At 44.6% G+C, this 17,139-nt stretch overlaps 1 protein-coding gene and 1 pseudogene across 1 annotated transcript in view; one reads left to right on the forward strand and one right to left on the reverse strand.

The window, feature by feature from the left end:
- LOC126215349 (peroxidase-like) overlaps window positions 1–9,357 on the reverse strand; it is a 389,248-nt gene extending 379,891 nt beyond the window's left edge. The window contains exon 1 of the mRNA XM_049942035.1: window positions 9,269–9,357. The gene's annotated coding sequence lies outside the window, so the exon portion shown is untranslated. The remainder of the gene's footprint in view (window positions 1–9,268) is intronic.
- Window positions 3,780–3,896, forward strand: LOC126215446 (5S ribosomal RNA; annotated as a pseudogene).
- Window positions 9,358–17,139: the final 7,782 nt, after the last annotated feature.

The raw sequence follows: 17,139 nt of genomic DNA on the forward strand, positions 1-17,139 counted from the left end.
TGGGTTTCCAGAAATGACATGATATGCGGACAGAAAACATGTTCTAAAATTCTGTAACAGATAGATGTCAGAGATATAGGCCTACAGTTTTGCGCATCTGCTCGACGACCCTTCTTGAAAATTCCTCATGGTTTCCTCAAAAATAGAGGTTCCACAACTCAGCTCGCTTTGTTCATCGATGAAACCCAGAGCGTAGCAGGCAACGGCGCCCATGTTGATTCAGGATCTGTTTTTTGACAGGACTTAAATCGTTCTTTTTATTGATACGAAATCGACAGCTGTTAAGGTTTCGCCAGTACCCCAAAGGTTCAAAATGGTTCAAATGGCTCTGAGCACTATGCGACTTAACTTCTGAGGTCATCAGTCGCCTAGAACTTAGAACTAATGAAACCTAACTAACCTAAGGACATTACACACATCCATGCCCGAGGCAGGACTCGAACCTGCGACCGTAGCGGTCACGCGGTTCCAGACTGAAGCACCTAGAGCCGCACGGCCACACCGGCGGGCGTACCCCAAAGGACTGTTTACAGTAAACGAGGGGGCTTCGAAAGGTATAAGGGGCGTCCAGTAATTAATGTAACAGATTCTTGGTTGAAAAAAAATGCAGAATTTTGTATGGGGTATCGTGGCATATTCCTGCCTCAGCTCCTAGCGTTTCATGAACTTCCAATAGTTGGCGGCGCCATACGTAATCGTCAAAATGGCGTCCCAGCTGCCACTGAGTTTCTTTTGTCGGAAAACCAGATCATCGCAGATATTCATAGGCGTCTGCAGAAGGTCTGCGGAGACCTGGCAGTGAACAAAAGCACGGTGAGTCGTTGGGCGAGGCACACAGCTGTGACTCCTGCAATGTTGGAACGTGCGGACAGTCTCATTCGAGGTGATAGACGGATCACAATCGAATACCTCGCAGGCTCAACTTCTATTTCTCCATGGCAATGCAAGGCCTCACATATATCTGCGCATCCGAGATCAGTTCGCAGAACCTTTTTGGACTGTTCTTCCTCATCCACCCTACAGCCCGTAACTCGCACTTTTCGGCTTCCATCTGTTTGGACCAATGAAGTATACACTCAGCTTGAAGTAGCAAGTGGACGATGGGAATGCGTTGGCTCCGACGTCGACCAGCAGAGTGGTACTATAGGGGCATAGAGGCCCTCCTAGTAAGGTGGCGCAAGGCCATCTGATTGAACGGAGATTATGCTGAAAAATAGTGTTTTGTAGCCAGAAGAGTAGGGAATAAAATATTATATTGAAATCCTGAATAAAACTAATCTGCTTTCAGAAAAAAATGTGTTGCATTACTTATTGAGCGCCTTCATATATTCTACATCTACATCAATATTCCGCAAGCCACCTGACGGTGTGTGGCGGAGGGTACCTCTATCGGTCCTCCCTTCTATTCCAGTCTCGTATTGTTCGTGGAAAGAAGCATTGTCGGTATGCCTCTGTGTGGGGTCTAATCTCTCTGATTTTATCCTCATGGTCTCTTCGCGAGATATACGTAGGAGGGAGCAATATACTGCTTGACTCCTCGGTGAAGGTATGTTCTCGAAACTTCAACAAAAGCCCGTACCGAGCTACTGAGCGTCTCTCCTGCAGAGTCTTCCACTGGAGTTTATCATCTCCGTAACGCTTTCGCGATTACTAAATGATGCTTTAACAAAGCGCGCTGCTCTCCGTTGGATCTTCTCTATCTCTTCTATCAACCCTATCTGGTACGGATCCCACACTGCTGAACAGTATTCAAGCAGTGGGCGAACAAGCGTACTGTAACCTACTTCCTTTGTTTTCGGATTGCATTTCCTAAGGATTCTTCCAACGAATCTCAGTCTGGTATCTGCTTTACCGACGATCAACTTTATATGATCATTCCATTTTAAATCACTCCTAATGCGTATTCCCAGAAATTTTATGGAATTAACTGCTTCCAGTTGCTGACCTGCTATATTGTAACTAAATGATAAAGGATCTTTCTTTCTATGTATTCGCAGCACATTACACTCGTCTACATTGAGATTCAATTGCCATTCCCTGCGCCATGCGTCAATTCGTTGCAGATCCTCCTGCATTTCAGTACAATTTTCCATCGTTAAAACCTCTCGATATACCACAGCATCATCGGCATAACGCCTCAGTGAACTTCCGATGTCATCCACAAGGTCATTTATGTATATTGTGAATACCAACGGTCCTACGACACTCCCCTGCGGCACACCTGAAATCACTCTTACTTCGGAATACTTCTCTCCATTGAGAATGACATGCTGCGTTATGTTATCTAGGAACTCTTCAATCCAATCACACAATTGGTCTGATAGTCCATATGCTCTTACTTTGTTCATTAAACGACTGTGGGGAACTGTATCGAACGCCTTGCGGAAGTCAAGAAACACGGCGTCTACCTTGGAACTCGTGTCTATGGCCCTCTGAGTCTCGTGGGCGAATAGCGCGATCTGGGTTTCACACGATCGTCTTTTTCGAAACCCATGGTGATTCCTATACAGTAGATATTAAGGCTGTATCGAAATGCTGGAATACCTGTGGACGATTGATCATACGGGCTCCGGCAGTGGTCCTCGAACGAAAATAAATGTTACCTATTGCGCATGAATAGGTGAAGAGATCCATTAATAATCGATTACTCTGTAGGCGATAAACCACTGTTAGCAGCAACTACCGTAAGATACCTAGATGTAACAGTCCAAAGCGGCCTGAAGTGGAATGACCACATAAAACTAAATGTAGTAAAGCAGTTGCTATGCCGAGATACGTGGCAAGAAACTTAAGGAAATGACGTAGTACCTTACAAACCACTTGTTCGATCGAGTGCGTCTGAAAATCGAAGAATTGTTCGTTAATGTTTCCAGTGGGACTTGCTACAAATGTGGCACGCGGTGTTGCCGAACATAAGGGGTACGGCTCGAGACCGGAGTTCCATCACCTCTGTTGCCATGTAAATATCGGATTCTGCTGGGTGCTTTTTGTTTCATGTATCTTCTAATGGTCTCGTAGTCAACATGACGCTAAACCCTTAAACTTCCTTATTTCCTTTTATCCTTAACAATTCTTTGTGTGAAAAGTATAACGCAGACTTTCGAGAAAGTTATATTATTGCGATCTCCTTTCCAAGACGTCTATAGTGGTCGATATTCGATGAACAGCGCAAAAAATAAAAAAAAAAAAACGCATAAGGACGCAACCGCTTCCACATTTCGATTTCTTGGGAGTTTTCAACAGTAAATGTGCACTCTGAGTATATTACCATTTGAGAACCTTACTGTATGTTGAACCGATAGTAACTTATTTGAGATATCTACATACGATAGGTACAGACAGACAGATTAGTGGCGAAGGACCGAGGTAACGGGGATGGAAGGATGTTAAAACTGGATAAAATTCAGTATACATGAAACAACTCTAAACACTGGAGATCAAAAGAAGTTTCACTGAAAATTACAGTGAAGTTCGCTGTGGAAAACCACCACAGTCGTACAAGATATTTAGAGGTGAATGAACTGGGGAAAACGGATTGGAATAAAACCGGAAGATCGTATCAGGCCGTCACATAATCTTTTGATGAAAAGGCATTTCACTGTTTAAAATGTTCTCCAGGGTGTAAAGTTGTGAATTTAGAAACGAATAAATTGCCCAAGAATTACTGTCGACGCAAAGAAATTAGCGGGTCGAAAATATGCCAGAATATTTTGACTGAAGACGTTTTTAGTTGCATACAAACGAAACTGGGCTTTTGATGTCAACTTTATAAGAACTAAGGCAACGGCCTTGCCGCAGTGGATACACCGGTTCCCGTGAGATCACCGAAGTTAAGCGCTGTCGGGCGTGGCTGGCACTTGGATGGGTGACCATCCTGCCGCCATGCGCTGTTGCCATATTTCGGGGTGCACTCAGCCTCGTGATGCCAATTGAGGAGCTACTCGACCGAATAGTAGCGGCTTCGGTCAAAGAAAACCATCATAACGATCGGGAGAGCGGTGTGCTGACCACACGCCCCTCCTATCCGCATCCTCACTGAGGATGACACGGCGGTCGGATGGTCCCGAGGGGACACTTGTGGCCTGAAGACGGAGTGCTTTTTTTATAAGAACGACGGTCACGCTTGTGGGATTTATAGAAAGGACCCATAAGTTCACGTAATGTGTGGACATGTGCACGCTTCTATGGAGTTTGGAACCAATAGAGATTAAGAAGTGGGAGATTTAGATGTACTGTTGACGCTGGTCGTTGTGATTTATAGGTGGAGATGTAATAAACTGACTTAAACAGGGTTAAGCGTTTGGCGTGTCAAAGGGCGCAACGGTGATCCTTCAGGATTGGGATAAATTGGGAGAAAAAGCTTGAAAAATCAAAACTCCCGTTAGATAACTCCAAAAAAAGTCGCTGCTGAAAAGCTGTCGAGGAAAAACCGTGGCTGACCACAGAATTGTTTGGATCGCAATTTATGTATTGTTACATAAATTACTTCATGAATCATATGCTGAAACTGTTGACGTAAATCTTCTACATAGATTGTGGACAACGTGTTTTGCCATAATACGTGATTTTAAACTGGTGACGCTAGTGGTGTTGGAATCCAGAATGAAATGTTCAATCTGCAGCGGAGTGTGCGCTGAAACTGTGTGCCGGACCGAGACTCGAACTCGGGACCTTTGCCTTTCGCGGTAAAGTGCTCTGTACCTACTGAGCTACATAAGCACGACTCACGCCCCGTCCTCACAGCTTTAGTACTGCCAGTACCTCGTCTCCTACCTTCCAAACTTCACAGAAACTATTCTGCGAACCTTGACGAACTAGCACTCCTGGAAGAAAGGATGTTGCGGAGACAAAGCTTTGCCACAGCCTGGGAGATGTTTTCAGAGTGAAATTTTCACTCTGCAGCGGAGTGCGCGCTGATATGAACTTCCTGGCAGATTAAAACTGTGTGCCCGACCGAGACTCGAACTCGGGACCTTTGCCTTTCGCGGCAAGTTCTGGTGGAGTTGAAGCTGTAAGGGCGGGTCGTGAGCCGTGCTTGGGTAGCTCAGTTGGTAGATAACACTTTACCGCGAAAGGCAAAGGTCCCGAGTTCGAGTTTCGGTCCGGCACACAGTTTTAATCTGCCAGTAAGTTTCGTTAGCTGGAATGTTTGAATCATACACTCAAATGTGCTTCATATGAAACACACACGACATTGAAACAAGCCAATACTTGTCATCACAGAATGGTACTTAAAAACAATCTAAAGCGTAAATTATGCACTGCCGCAGAAAAAAACTAAAATTACACAGTTCAGCCGCGATACAACCAAGTAAGAAATTTGTGGCTACTGTGAATCTAAAAAAAAAGGTTCAAATGTGTATGAAATCTTATGGGGCTTAACTGCTAAGGTCATCAGTCCCTAAGCTTACACACTACTTAACCTAAATTATCCTAAGGACAAACACACACACACACACCCATGCCTGAGGGAGGACTCCAACCGCCTCCGGGACCAGCCGCACAGTCCATGACTGCAGCGCCTGAGACCGCTCGGCTAATCCTGCGCGGCTGTGGATCTGAATTTAAAAAATCTGATCAGAATGAAACCAAGATTGGGTACAAGGTCTCTCGTCAACAACAGCACCTTACAGTGATAAGTGCACCAAGATCACCACCATCCATTTCTGTAGTTGACGAGACAGCTTGTATCTGCTGACTCTAGTTTTTATTTTGATATCACGGTGGCTGTGACCGAAACAGTTCATGAGGAAGGATAAAGACGATGCGATGCAGACAAATTATGATTGTCAGTTTATATAATGATCGCCGACCTCTACGCGAATTTCGAATCCTATGCAGTAGGAAAAAAAGTTTTGAAATCCGTCGCAGATATTGCAGAACGTCGAGGTTATACATTAGTTGAAGGTAAATATATGTGCAGAAGAACGGAAAAACTGGTAGGAGGCAACCTCGGAGAACATCAGTTTCGGTTTCAGAGAGACGGCAGGAACACACGAGGCAATAATGACCTTATACTACCCTAGAAGATAAGTTGAAGAAAGGTAAACGAACATCCCTAGAATTTGTAGAATTAGAGAAACGTTTTGACGATGTTGACTGGAAGGCCACTGATGTCGCACATTTTGATATTGCTAAACTCACTCGTCAATACCTACAGCGTACTTCTCGTTGACCTAGAAGCATGAAAGCAAGATTTCTCAGTACAAGTAAAGGAAAAAAAATAATCCGAGAATTGTTAGTCTGTAATTATATCACGTGAAAAAAGTATTCCTTTTGTCATTTGTTATTCGACTTCAAATTTGAAATTAAAACATTCCTAAAATTTTTGGAATCACTGTAACTGATATCTTGCCAGTATCGCCGGCCGGTGTGGCCGAGCGGTTCTAGGCGCTTCAGTCTGGAACCGCGTGACCGCTACGGTCGCAGGTCCGAATCCTGCCTCGGGCATGGGTGTGTGTGATGTCCTTAGGTTAGTTAGGTTTAATTAGTTCTAAGTTCTAGGGGACTGATGACCTCAGAAGTTAAGTGCCGTAGTGCTCAGAGCCAATTGAACCATTTTCTTGCCAGTATCAACGTCGATAACAGGGAAAAAATCCGTCGCGTTTCTAGATTCCTGAAATGGATGAACTGTCTGTAGACAAATAATTAAGTTTGTAGGGGACCCCCAGTGGTCCAGTCCAGCTCACACCAGACCATTTCTTATTAACCAGCAGTGGACGCTTTCGAGGGATATCTTCAAATGGGACAATTTTTGAAAGTAAGTTATAGCTCAGTGCCTATTTTCTTGAAACGGTGAAGGGAATGGAAAATTCCACTGATGTGACAGAAGCCATGCACATATACAAATGGCTGTAGCATCCCGCACACAAGGTATGAAATGGCGGTGCATTCACGGAGCTGTCATTTGTACTCAGCTGATTCATGCGAAAAGGTTTCCGAACTGATTATGGCAGCACGACGGCAAGTAGCAGACTTTGAACGCGCAATCCTAGTTGGGCCTAGGTGCATGGGACAGTTCATTTCGGAAATCGTTAGGGAATTCAGTATTCCACGACCCATAGTGCCAAGAGTGTGGTGAGAATGCGACACTCGAGGCATTAACTCTCATGGCGGACAACGGCGTTTGTGTACTGTTGCCACTGCTAACAGACACGCAACACTGCGTGAAATAAGCGCAGAAATCAATGTGAGACTTACGACGAATGTATCCGCTAGGGCCGGCCGGAGTGGCCGAGCGGTTCTAGGCGCTACAGTCTGCAACCGCGCGACCGCTACGGTCGTAGGTTCGAATCCTGCCTCGGGCATGGATGTGTGTGATGTCCTTAGGTTGGTTAGGTTTAAGTAGTTCTAAGTTCTAGGGGACTGATGACCTCAGAAGTTAAGTGCCGTAGTGCTCAGAGCCATTTGAACCATTTTTTATCCGCTGGGAGAGTGTAGGGAAATTTGGCGTTAATGGGCTACACAGCACGACATCACCTGCGGCGACTCTCCTGGGCTCGTGACCATATAGGTTGGACCCTACACTCTGGAAAACCGTGGTCTGGTAAGATGACAGCCGATTACAGATGGCAAGACCTGATGCTAGGATTCAAGTGCAGCGCAGATCCAGGTTGTCAACAAGACACTGTCCAAGCAGGAGACGGCTCCATAATGGTGTGGACTGTGTTTATCTCCAATACACTGGGTGCTGTGATACAACTGAAGCGATAATCCGCTGGAAATGGTTAAGTTCGGCTACTTGGAAACCATTTGTAGCCATTCATTCCAAACAATGATGACATTTTTGTGGATCACAATGAGCCAAGTCGTGAATGGTTTGAAGAACATTCTGGACAATTCGAGCGAATAATTTCAAAAGGCAAACCTACGTTTCTAGCATTTGTAGACTTAGAGAAAGCTCTTGACAATGTTGACTGCAATAATCTCTTTCAAATTCTGAAGGTGGCAGGGATAAAATACAGGGAACGAAAGGCTATTTACAATTTGTACAGGAACCAGATGGCAGTCATAAGAGTCGAGGGACATGAAAGGGAAGCAGTGGTTGGGAAGGGAGTGAGACAGGGTTGTAGCCTCTCCCTGATCTTATTCAATCTGTATATTGAGTAAGCAGTGAAGGAAACAAAAGAAAAATTCGGAGTACGTATTAAAATCCATGGAGAAGAAATAAAAACATTGAGGTTCGCCGATGACATTGTAATTCTGTCAGAGACAGCAAAGGACTTGGAAGAGCAGTTGAACGGAATGGATGGTGTGTTGAAGGGAGGATATAAGATGAACATCAACAAAAGCAAAACGAGGATAATGGAATGTAGTCGAATTAAGTTGGGTGATGCCGAGGGAATTAGATTAGGAAATGAGACACTTAAAGTAGTAAAGGAGTTTTGCTATTTGGGGAGCAAAATAACTGATGATGGTCGAAGTAGAGAGGATATCAAATGTAGACTGGCAATGGCAAGGAAAGAGTTTGTGAAGAAGAGAAATTTGTTAACATAGAGGAAGTCGTTTATGAAAGTATTTGTATGGAGTGTAGCCATGTATGGAAGTGAAACGTGGACGATAAATCGTTTGGACAAGAAGAGAATAGAAGCTTTCGAAATGTGGTGCTACAGAAGAATGCTGAAGATTAGATGGGTAGATCACATAACTAATAAGGAGGTATTGAACAGGATTGGGGAGAAGAGAAGTTTGTGGCACAACTTGACTAGAAGAATGGATCGGTTAGTAGGACATGTTCTGAGGCATCAAGGGATCACCAATTTAGTATTGGAGGACAGTGTGGAGGGTAAAAATCGTAGAGGGAGACCAAGAGATGAAGCAGATTCAGAACGATGTAGGCTGCAGTAGGTACTGGGAGATGAAGAAGCTTGCACAGGATAAGCATGGAGAGCTGCATCAAACCAGTCTCAGGACTGAAGACCACAACAACAATTTGGTAACCCAGATGGTCCAACATGAATCCTACCGAAGTTACTGTCGAGGGATCAGTTAATGCACAAAATCCTGCACCGCCAACAATCGTGGAAGGCTATGGGGGGAGAATGGCTTAATATTTCTGCAGGGGATTTCGAACGAGTTGAGCCTACGCCGAGTTGCTGCACATATCCTATGGCTGTAGCCACCACAGTGTAGAACAGATTTAAAAAAAAAAAAAAAAAAAATTGCCGCGAATTTTTGTCGTCGACAATACATGCGGAGCTGTGGTAGCACTGGACAGGTTGGAGACATTGCTTGGCGCCTGCAGATTTGCGTTAGCCGGCGTGCCTACCTCTGATGACCGCTGGCGCTCGACCTTGAAGCTGGAGCCTTCAGCGACCTCGACTTCGGCTGTTGGGCGGCGAACACTGAGCCCGACCGGCGACGCGGCCCCGCTTATAAACGCGCGCGTGTCGCTTCGTCGTGGCCGGGAGGGGGGGACGGCGGAAGGCTCTGGTGGGGGTGGAGCGTGACTCACGGAGCTCGACCGTGTCCAGCGGCCGCTGTGTGGAGCACCCCAGCCGCCCGAGAGCGGCCGACGGAAGCCCCCGGTTTCCTGGAACCGCCCCGGTATGCTCGCCCGCCCCGCAGAAACAAATCATCCTTCGCCACCTCGTCTCTCGGAGTTCAGTCGTACCGACATCCTGGGTCGAGCCTCCACCCGTTAGTCCATGAGTCCTCGCACCTCGTCCCACCAGCTGCGTAGGGAGCGCGGAACGGCCTCGCCTCAAATACCGTTCTTTTTAGGACTGTTGATATTTTTAAAAATACCGTGAATCCGATATATCGATATTTAAATCATCGGCCGTCGATATATTGAAAAAAAATCATCGATATACAGGGCGATTCGCGAACATAGGCAAATACCGGGTGATCAAAAAGTCAGTATAAATTTGTAAACTTAATAAACAACGGAATAATGTAGATAGAGAGGTAAAAACTGACACTTGGGGTTTCATTGGAACAAAAAAACATAGTTCACAAAATGTCCAACAGATGGCACTGGACAGCAAAACTGCTACCGTGACGGGTGAGAGGTACGTCAGTTTGTTACAGAATCGCATCATCCCCAGCCTGGCTGATACCTGCTGGAACGTACGATGTTTATGCAGGATGGCGCTCCACCCCATATTGCTAGACGCGTGAAAGGTCTCGTTTGGTGATGATCGTGTGCTCAGCCGCCACTTCCGTCACGCTTGGCCTCCCAGGTCCCCAGACCTCAGTCCGTGCGATTATTGGCTTTGGGGTTACCTGAAGTCGCAAGTGTATCGTGATCGACCGACATCTCTAGGGTTGCTGAAAGACAACATCCGACGGCAATGCCTCACCGTAACTCCGGACATGCTTTACAGTGCTGTTCACAACATTATTCCTCGACTACAGCTATTGTTGAGGAATGATGGTGGACATATTGAGCATTTCCTGTAGAGAACATCATCTTTGCTTTGTCTCACTTTGTTATGCTAATTATTGCTATTCTGATCAAATGAAGCGCCATCTGTCGAACAGTTTTTGAACTTTTGTATCTTTTTGGTTCTAATAAAACCCCATGTCATTCCAAGCATGCGTGTCAATTTGTCCCTCTCTACCTACATTATTCTGTGATTTATTCAGTTTTCAAATTTATACTGACTTTTTCATCACCCGGTATTTTAATATGTTATTCTACAAGTAAAACTAGAAAAAAATTTCATATAAACATAGGTCCGCAAATGCTTAGTTACCGAGTTCTCGCTAGTAAAAGACTTTGCCTAAATTTGAGCAACTTCGCTAATATGAAGCTATTGAAAAACTGTGAGAGGTTAAAGTAAAGCACGATTTTTCAGAACATCCAGAGAAGCAAGGATCATTATACAAGTAAATTTGTTTCCTTTCTACACTACTGGCCATTAAAATTGCTACACCACGAAGATGACGTGCTCCAGACGCCAGATTTAACCGACAGGAAGAAGATGCTGTGACAGGCAAATGATTACCTTTTCAGAGCATTCACACAAGGTTGGCGCCGCTGGCGACACCCACAACTTGCTGACATGAGGAAAATTTCCAACCGATTTCTCATACACAAACAGCAGTTGACCGGCGTTGCCTGGCGAAACGTTGTGATGCCTCGTGTAAGGAGGAGAAATGCGTACCATAACGTTTCCGACTTTGATAAAGGTCGGATTGTAGCCTATCGCGATTGCGGTTTATCGTATCGCGACATTGCTGCTCGCATTGGTCGAGATCCAATGACTGTTAGCAGAATATGGAATCGGTGGGTTCAGGCACTTTTCTTGATAAATAAGAGAGAGTCTTCGATGAATTTTGCACAGCATACAAATCATCCTTACAGGTGCATGAAACTCTAGAATTTATTTAATTTATGAAGAAATAAATGAGCTGTTACAATTTAAACTTCATGTTTAGAAAAAACTCAAACTTTATAGTTAATAATGTCAGTTCTTACCACAGTTTTTAATAGATTTGGAAAATTCTTGATTTGAACGCGGGTCTTCTTGCTTAGAAGCCAGGAATGTTAGTCATTACAGCAGCGCAGCACTTCAGCTAAGATTGGTGCACGGACTTTTGAAGCCGTCCTTTTTTCCCCTTGTTAGATCGTATTTTAAAAAATTTAATTCAGTTCTTCAGCTTCCACCATGGTTGTTGTTGTTGTTGTTGTGGTCTTCAGTCCTGAGACTGGTTTGATGCAGCTCTCCATGCTACTCTATCCTGCGCAAGCTTCTTCATCTCCCAGTACGTAGTGCAGCCTACATCCTTCTGAATCTGTTTAGTGTATTCATCTCTTGGTCTCCCTCTACGATTTTTACTCTCCACGCTGCCCTCCAATACTAAATTGGTGATCCCTTGATGCCTCAGAACATATCCTACCAACCGGTCCCTTCTTCTAGTCAAGTTGTGCCACAAACTCCTCTTCTCCCCAATTACATTCAATACCTCCTCACTCGCATTCGGGAGGACGACGGTTCAATCCCGCGTCCGGCCATCCTGATTTAGGTTTTCCGTGATTTCCCTAAATCGCTCAAGGCAAATGCCGGGATGGTTCCTTTCAAGGGCACGGCCGACTTCCTTCCCCATCCTTCCCTAATCCGATGAGACCGATGACCTCGCTGTCTGGTCTCCTTCCCCAAACCAACCAACCAACCAACCAATACCTCCTCATTAGTTATGTGATCTACCCATCTAATCTTCAGCATTCAAAAATGAGTCAAATGTCTCGAGGCAGATTAATTATAAGATGTACTTTCCATCACATTAATATCTTACCAAAGTTACCACATTGTAGTGGATCACAATGTGATGTTAACACGTGGAGGTTTTGTGTATTATATGTTCATTTTGGTCTCACGGAACTGTGAAACCGTTCACGGAATTAGGATGCCACTATCACGGATTTAAGAACCGTGTCACGCATTTAGGAGACTTTGTCACATGATTCAGGTCTGCACCTCTTCACTACTTCTGTAAAAATAGCCAGTGAAATAAAAAAAAAAGAAACCCTATAACGTTCACTCTGTCTGCCTGAGTTGTTATTTAAATGAGCTTTTTTCATTTATTACATTACGTTGCGCAACACTAGCTGAAAAGTGTCGGGGAATTACGCATCCTCACCCCACTGGCCAGGCCATTCCCCGTGAGTATGACGAATCTGAGGATGGTGACGGTGCAGTCGCTTCGCACTCGTCCCCCCTACCCCTCACTAAAGCTGCGGTCACAACGCACCGACATCGTACGAAGACGGCCGTCCTTTATCAAACCAGTGCACCAGTACCACAGTACGCCTGTACGTGCGCGCTCTCAGTTCAACAGACCTCAACGCCTCAACGTACGGTCTTCGGACGGCATTCGGCGAGACGCATATCATTTTGTTTCGTTCGGTGGTGCTGACCGATATCCCGTTCGCAAAAAAATGGATTGTGACAAAGCTTTAAGTTCAGCACTAGAAAGTAAGTTTCGATTCCGGAGAAATGTAGGGACACGCGAGGCAATACTGGCTCTTCGACTTCTCACCTACGTCTGTAGCATTTTGAGACTCAGAGAAAAGCTTTTGGCAATGTTGACTGGGGTACTGTCTTTCAAATTGTAATGGTGGCAAGGGGTAAAATACAGGAAGCGAAAGGCAGCGGTTGAAAAGGAAGTGAGGCATGATCGTAGCGTAACCCAGATGTTATTCAATCGGTGTATCGAGCAAGCAGTAAAGGAAACAAAAGAAAAATTTGGTGTAGGAATTAAAGTCCAGGGAGAAGAAATAAAAACTTTGAGGTTTGCCGATGACGTTGTAATTCTGTCAGAGACAGCAAAGGATCTCGAACAGCAGTTGAACGGAATGGACAGTGTCTTGAAAGGTGGATGTATGATCAACAACAACAAAAGCAAAACAGGGATAATGGAATGTAGTCCAGTTAAATCAGGTGATGCTCAGGGAATTACATTAGGGAATGAGACACTTAAAGTAGCAGATGAGTTTTGCTATTTGGGAAGCAAAAGAACTGATTATGGTCGACGTAGGGAGGATATAAAATGACTGGCAATGGCGAGAGAAGCCTTTTTCTGAGGAAGAGAAATTTGCTAACATCGAGTATAGATTTAAGTGTCAGGAACTCTTTTCTGAAGTATTTGTATGGAGTGTAGTCATGTTTGGAAGTGAAACATGGATGATATACAGTTTAGAGAAGAATAGAATTCAAAGTTTTGGTGCTAGAGAAGAATGCTATAGGTTAGATGCATAGTCACGTAACTAATGAGGAGGTACTGAACAGAATTGGGGAGAAGAGAAATTCGTGGTACAAACTGACTAGAAAGAGACATGATGTGATAGAACAATTTCTGAGACATCGAAGGATCACCAATATAGTAGACAGGGAAGTGTTGGGAGTGATGAATAAAGTAAGCAGATTCGGAAGGATGTATGTTGCAGTAGTTACTCGGAAATAAAGAGATCTGCACAAGACAGAGTAGCATGGAAAGCTGCATCAAACTTATCTTCGGACTGGAGACCACAAAAACAACAACAAAAACTAGAAAAAAGAATTCTGTGCCATCCTGAGGCAGTGTCTTGGAATCTACAGTGTGAAATCGCCACTTTATCGGAAACCACAAGTTTGCAAGAAGTTAAAAATTTAATTATAATTAATCGGACATCGCCTTACATCATGTATGTTCTGTGTGGCTGTCCAGAAATCTCAGGCTCATGTTCAGTACAGGATGGCATCTGCAACACAGGAAAATCTGTTCAGATGGTTCAAATGGCTCTGAGCACTATGGGACTTAACTGCTGAGGTCATCAGTCCCCTAGAACTTAGAACTACTTAAACCTAACTAACCTAAGGACATCACACACGCCCATGCCCGAGGCAGGATTCGAACCTGCGACCGTAGCGGTCTCGTGGTTCCACACTGTAGCGCCTAGAACCGCTCGGCCACTCCGGCCGGCGAAAAATTTCGAGCCTACAGTATAACCTCAAAAAATTGTGAGTTCAACTGAAAAAGGTGGGGCATGTCGATTCTGAAGCTTAAACTTACTGTAATGCATCTTGTGTGTGTTGTGGTAGGTGGACAATAGCTATCTACGCATTATTATTAATACTTACTGGTTGGTTCAAATGGCTCTGAGCACTATGGGACTTAACAGCTGTGGTCATCAGTCCCCTAGAACTTAGAACTACTTTAACCTAACTAACCTAAGGACATCACACACATCCATGCCCGAGGCAGGATTCGAACCTGCGACCGTAGCAGTCGCACGGTTCCGGACTGCGCGCCTAGAACCGCTTGACCACCGCGGCCGGCAATACTTACTGGTGTCTTTAGGCTAGTAAGCCGGTAATAGTGTCATGAGGTCGTTTGCAAATGTGAAGTATGTTTTCCCACTTTTCATTGCTTTAGCTGTTCTGAGTCTCTTTTACGCATAAGCTGCATGACAGTCATTGCAGGTTAAATGATGTGCGTCTCTTTTTCCCGCACACGCACATATGACGCATATTTCAGATACATTTAACGTATTTGACAGGTATATTCGACGTGCCTCCCTAGCGAATTTTACCCTGCAGTTCCGTTTGCACGCTGCTCAGTGTGTACGACACAATACCCCCTGAACTATGTATCGTAGAATGACACAATTTTGCAGTTATATTCACTGATGTATGAGAATACTGTCTGGTGAGTGTTTCACGACTACAATTAGTAGTAAAAAAATTAGTAATAAAAAAAAATAGTACATTAAAACGTCGCGTTTCGTACAGTAGTTTTACAGCGTGAATAGCAAAAGTGGTAAGCAATAATCATTTTGTGGAGATTATAATCGAGAAAAAGTTTCGTGAAGGTTTGAAATTATATGCAAAGTATTTTCCAAGTCAGTAAGTGGTCCTATTTTCAAATACGCGCTGAAAAAAGGCTGGGTGTTCCCGCGTCGTGGGCTACACTACTTTTTCATCCCCCCACCATTTGATTCATCTACATCTACATGGATACTCTGCAAATCACATTTAAGTGCTTGGCAGAGGATTCATCGAACCACCTTCACAATTCTCTATTATTCCAATCTCGTATAGCGCGCGGAAAGAATTCACACCTATATCTTTCCGTACGAGCTCTGATTTCCCTTATTTTATCGTGGTGATCGTTCCGCCCTATATAGGTCGGTGTCAACGAAATATTTTCGCATTCGGAGGAGAAAGTTGGTGATTGGAATTTCGTGAGAAGATTCCGTCGCAACGAAAAACGCCTTTCTTTTAATGATTTCCAGCCCAAATACTGTATCATTTCTGTGACAATCTGTCCCATATTTCGCGATAATACAAAACGCGCTGCCTTTCTTTGAACTTTTTCGATGTACTCCGTCAGTCCTACCTGGTAAGGATCCCACACCGCGCAGCAGTATTCTAAAAGAGGACGGTAGGTATGGGGTTCATACGTCCCCAGCGATTCTTCCGAGACAGTGAGTGATATGTGTCCCAAGTACAGTTCAAATCGGTCTAGTGGCTTGGAAGGAAATGTTTAACATACATACACTGGTCGGCCAGAACATTACGACTATCTACATGATAGGCGGTATGTTCAGCTAGACACGGATAACAGCAGTGCCACATCGTGCCATGGAAGCAATGAGGCCGTGTTAGGTCGCTCGAGGGAGCTGGCACTACATATGCACACGCAATACACCTAATTACCGTAAGTTCCAGAGAGGGTGCCGATGACCTTTGACGCCACGTGCAATCGTATCCCACATGTGTTTGATCGGGTTCTGATCTGGCGAGTTGGGGGGCCAGCTCGTTAACTGGAACTCGCCACTGTGTTCCTCGAGTCACTCCATCACACTCCTGGCCTTGTGACATGGTGCATTATCTTGCTGAAATATGTCACTGCCGTCGGGCAATGCAATCATCAATGGAGAGACGTATACAGACGTTAAAGTAACCTCTGGCGTGCCACAGGGGAGTGTTATGGGACCATTGCTTTTCACAATATATATAAATGACCTAGTAGATAGTGTCGGAAGTTCCATGCGGCTTTTCGCGGATGATGCTGTAGTATACAGAGAAGTTGCAGCGTTAGAAAATTGTAGCGAAATGCAGGAAGATCTGCAGCGGATAGGCACTTGGTGCAGGGAGTGGCAACTGTCCCTTAACATAGACAAATGTAATGTATTGCAAATACATAGAAAGAAGGATCCTTTATTGTATGATTATATGATAGCGGAACAAACACTGGTAGCAGTTAATTCTGTAAAATATCTTGCAGTATGCGTGCGGAACGATTTGAAGTGGAATGATCATATAAAATTAATTGTTGGTAAGACGGGTACCAGGTTGAGATTCATTGGGAGAGTGCTTAGAAAATGTAGTCCATCAACAAAGGAGGTGGCTTACAAAACACTCGTTCGACCTATACTTGAGTATTGCTCATCAGTGTGGGATCCGTACCAGATCGGGTTAACGGAGGAGATAGAGAAGATCCAAAGAAGAGCGGCGCGTTTCGTCACAGGGTTATTTGGTAACCGTGATAGCGTTAAGGAGATGTTTAATACACTCAAGTGGCAGACTCTGCAAGAGAGGCGCTCTGCATCGCGATGTAGGGTGCGTTTCTGGATGAGGTATCAAATATATTGCTTCCCCCTACTTATACCTCCCGAGGAGATCACGAATGTAAAATTAGAGAGATTAG

Source organism: Schistocerca nitens, chromosome 12, assembly GCF_023898315.1.
Source record: "Schistocerca nitens isolate TAMUIC-IGC-003100 chromosome 12, iqSchNite1.1, whole genome shotgun sequence".
Taxonomy (NCBI): domain Eukaryota; kingdom Metazoa; phylum Arthropoda; class Insecta; order Orthoptera; family Acrididae; genus Schistocerca; species Schistocerca nitens.